General features: G+C 38.0%; 1 pseudogene; it reads left to right on the top strand.

Moving 5' to 3' along the window:
* On the top strand, positions 759-2,964 carry LOC8060019 (annotated as a pseudogene).

Below are 4,755 nucleotides of genomic sequence, written 5' to 3'. Positions count from 1 at the left end.
TGTGATGTTAGTATGTGATCTTGATCTCAACTTTTCCTTTATATCATCTGGTTGGGAGGGTCTGCAACTGATGCTAGGGTTCTTAGTTCAGCCATGCTTGGAGGATTCAATGTGCCTCATGGCAAATATTATCTTGTTGACGGTGGATATGCTAACACACCATCCTTCATTGCGCCGTATCGTGGTGTTCGATACCATTTGAAGGAATTTGGGCGTGGCCAGCAACATCCAAGAAATTATAAGGAGTTGTTCAATCATAGGCATGCCATATTGTGGAATCACATAGAGAGAGCAATTGGTGTTCTTAAGAAACGCTTCCCTATCTTAAAAGTTGGAACACATCATCCTATTGAAAACCAAGTAAAGATACCAGTTGCAGCAGTGGTGTTCCACAATCTTATATGGATGCTTAATGGAGATGAGGGTTGGTTTGATCACCAAGAAAGCAACATATCTCCAGAACATTTTGTTGATCTCCCTGAAGGTGACAACCACTACAGTGATGATGTAATATCCCTTAGCAGTCAAGTAGATGATGGAAACGCAGTTAGAGATATGATAGCCCAAAATATGTGGAATGACTACAGTCATAACTCGTCCTAATAAATGTGAGTATTATTGGTATCTCATGAAATATTTTGCTTATGTATTTTCTGTCTTCTAAGCCCAGTCAGATTCTTGTATTTGTGGCAACCTTGTTTATTTGCAGACTTTTGTATGCTGAAGTTTGATACTAGATTTTTGTATTTGCAGCAACAATGTTTGGAAGAGGGTCCCCAAGGCTCAATTTGTTCCAAGTTGCAGCTGCCCAAAGAAAGCCGTCTCCAAAGACTTCATGAGTTCAAAAGAAAAAGGCATCACCAAAAGGTATGGGCTTTTTCTCAAGTCTAGAAGGTTGGTACATTAAAAACATGCTATTATTTGTAGCTTATCTGTGCTTCTCTATTCCAGCTGTACCTGATCATCCAAGAGCTCATTGGAATGCGGGACTTGAAAAGGGTTTGGTAGAACTATTACATGATCACAATAATGACCATTATAGGGATCAGAATGGGTGGTCCCCAGATGCATGGAATAGGATTGTCAAATTGTTCTATGAGAAGTTCCCCTATGTCAACTTTACAAAGACTCAAATTCAAGACAAAGAGAGGGAGCTAAAGAAGGAATACAAACTTCTAAAAGAAGCAAGGAAGCAAAGTGGTGCGTCATGGGATGATAAACTATGCATGATTGTAGCAGATCAAGCTGTTTGGAACAACATCATTACTGTAAGATTTCTTTATTGTCTCTTTCTGTTGTTCATTCTTGTTAAATAGTCTCATCATTTGCTAATTACTTTTCATTCTTGTATTCATTAAATAGTCTCATCGCAATGCCAAGAAGTTCCAAAATAAATCTTTCCCATTGTTTGAGGCTTTAGGAGAGCTATATGACGGTATGTTACCATTGTTGTATCTTTATATTCCTACCAGTCAAGTATGTTTTGTTCAGTTCTCCAAATATTACTTGATTTCACTTGCTCGTGTAGGACAAATTGCTGAGGGAACCCTAAACTTCACGTCCATTGCTCCTTCCCAAGTTAATGTCACACAGCCCTTCCAAGTTCCTATCACACAGCCTTCCCAAGTTGCTCCTACACAGCCTTATCAAGCTACTCTCACACAGCCTTCCCAAGTTGCTCCCACACAGACTTATCAAGCTACTGTCACACAGCCTTATCAAGCTCCTATTACTCAGCCTTTCCAAGTTCCTGTCACACAGCCATCTCAAGCTACTGTCACCCAACATAATATGGGAGAAGAAGATGAGAGTCTCGATTTTGACTCTTTTGCACATGATGTTGAAACTGATGATGAAGACTTGAGGATATTGGAACAACCAGTTGCACGTGATGCCACTGCAAGGTCAAGAATGGGGAAAAGAGGTGCAAGTACAAGAAACAAGGACAATGCTACAAGTGACAAGACAAAAAAGGCAGCACAAAGGCGTCGACAAGATGGGCAGGTGGTTGAAATGATGGGGAGGTTTATAGAGATGAAAGAAAAGCAAGCTGAAGATGAGATGGCCGAAAAGGAAAAGGCAAGAACTAATGCAAGTGAAGAGTTCTCAATCCCAATGTGCATTTCTATTGTGGACAACTTGGAGGAGCTCTCAGATGATGAAAAAGTTTTGGCCTATGGTGTTTTCAAGGATGCACAAAACAGATCTATTTTCATGTCTGCAAAACCTTCTACACGTCTCAAGTGGTTAAGGAGGGAGGTACTGATCCTCTTCCCATCCTCTTCCTTTATTCAATGCAACCTCCTATCTATTCTAGGTCATGTTCTACAGTTTTACTTGTTAAGTACAATTCTAAAAAAATAAGAATCTATAGCTCTTCAATTTAACTTACATTTCTAGGATGGGGGCCATAGTTTCAACCCTTTTCATGAATGTAAATGTGTAGTGATGATATTTGAGATATGTCCGGATACCTAGTACAGATGTGCAGTGATGATATTTGAGATGCTTATCCATCCTCTTTTTTTTCCAGTGCCTCCAAATGGTTTAGCTGCCACTCCACAGCCCTCGTAATCAGGTATGAATAATTTTTACTGGCCACTCCAAACAAAAAAAGTAGAAAAGTTCAGAGTTTTTCAATTTCAGTGCAGTTTAGTTATTCCAGAGCAGCAGCCTTGCATCATTTTCTATTGTTAGCTCCGTAATAAGCTCATACCTAGAACATAAGAACCTATCATATTAGAACAAGTAAATAGCCAAAATAATCTTCTAGTGTTTGGTTTGTACTGCCTAGTGCCTTGCCTACTTGTTGATTAGGTTGGCAACTTACTGATGATAGGTTTCTGAGTGTTGTACACATGTACTGCAAAACAAACATGCTTCTGTTTGCTAATCTATCACACATTTGACATGTCCTTCAGTTTGCTAATAATTTCTCATTTGTTTCAGGTGATGCAGGGGTAAAAAGTTCAAGCAGGGAGATATGCTGGTGCTGGAGTTGTCTCCAAATTTATCTTACTGTCAAATACTTGGTTGTCTTTTGCTTCGAATTTCCATTTCAGAAATGTCAAATGATTCATAAATGGAACACCTAGCATAATTTAAATTTATACGTACATAGCAGAGTATAAATTTAGACAAATGAAGTGCATTCGTCAAAGTCATGCATCGTCTTATGTTCATGAACATTATTGCGTTTTTTTCTGCCCAGATTTTTCTTTGAATTTCATAGTTTCTATATCCTTTTGTTTATTTTGTTCTGGGTCTAGTTGGAACTCACATTTTTTATTATATTTATAATTTATAATATTGTATCATACCTTCTTTAATTTTATAGGTGCTTAGATTAGATCTAGGTATAGTATGTTCTATTTTAGTTTTGGTATCCAAATCGAAGGGAGTACGGTCACGTAGGTTGTTACACGTCCATCCAAATACGGAGTAGAAGTCACACACGGGGAGCTGTTGACCCATACGTGGATTGGGTGGTGGGGTGGGTTTAATCCAATCCACATGTGTATTTGAGGACACGTGTATACAGTACATGATCAACCAAACGAGGCCTGAGGATATTTTTAAAACTTTTGCTTCCTGTATATCGGCGCAGCTCCACATAAGATTAGATCATCCGTAAAAATAAGAGAATGAATTTGTGGACAATTGTGACCAAGAGAGACTCCCTGAAGGTTGGCATTCTGCAAAGCTTCATTTAAGGTAATGGAAAGTTCGTTAATTGCGCGAAAGGGCCTCTAGCCTAGTGGTTAGAGCACCTAAGTAGCACCAGCAGACCTGGGTTCGACTCTTTGTGGGAGCGAATTTAAACAGGTCTGCATTATAAAAAATGAAAAAAATAGGTTGGGGTTTTCCTTGCTGACTTCGGTCAAAAAAAGTTCGTTAATTGCTACTGCAAACAGGAAGGGAGAAAGGGCATCCCTTTCTGATGCCACGGTTAGGAGTAAAAAATTCAGTTGGACGCCCATTGACCAGAACCACCATAGATGGTGAGGCTGTGTTGATCTTCTGATGGAGCCCACTGAGACACTGAGCATGTGCTCTCTTGGAGGTTGAATCCATTATTTTGCAAACATCCATAGGAAGAAGCAATTCTTAGAGCTGTGTTTCTACTGCTCTAAATGTTCATGCTTTGTGAAAACTCATGTAATATTGATGACTAGCTACAAACAAAATGTTGGAAAAATCAATTGAAGTACCAGTTTTTTTGTGTAAAAGTACAACATACTTTCAACTTGAATTTGTGGCATTATATTTTTTATACTACAACACATGCTAGAGATACGCACTACCGGAATTTGTCTCTTTGCCGAGTGTTTTTTGGGCACTCAACAAAGAAGCTCTTTGCCGAGTGCAAAAAAAACACTCAGCAAGAGCTCTTTGCCGAGTGTTTCTTTTTGACACTCGGCAAAGAAGAAAGTGTCAAACAAAAAACACTCGGCAAAAAAATTTTCAAATCAAATTTTAAAGCCCTAAACAAATTCCAATCAAAATATTTGGAACTACAAAGTTGTATAACTTCTCAAGATCTACAATCTTTATTTTGGCCATTTCTTCATTTGACAAAGTGAAAATAAATTTATTCATAAATTTTACATATCTCTCTTATAATTCTAGGGACTATAAGAGAGATATATAAGATTTATGAAAAATATTAGAATTACTGTGTCAGAAGAACAAATGACCAAACAACAAAAATAAACTTTATAGATCTTGACAAGTTATGAAATTTTATAGTTGACA

This window comes from Sorghum bicolor, chromosome 5 (assembly GCF_000003195.3).
Source record: "Sorghum bicolor cultivar BTx623 chromosome 5, Sorghum_bicolor_NCBIv3, whole genome shotgun sequence".
Taxonomy (NCBI): domain Eukaryota; kingdom Viridiplantae; phylum Streptophyta; class Magnoliopsida; order Poales; family Poaceae; genus Sorghum; species Sorghum bicolor.
Note: the sequence above shows the minus strand (reverse complement) of the source record. Positions and strands in the feature narration are given on the sequence as shown.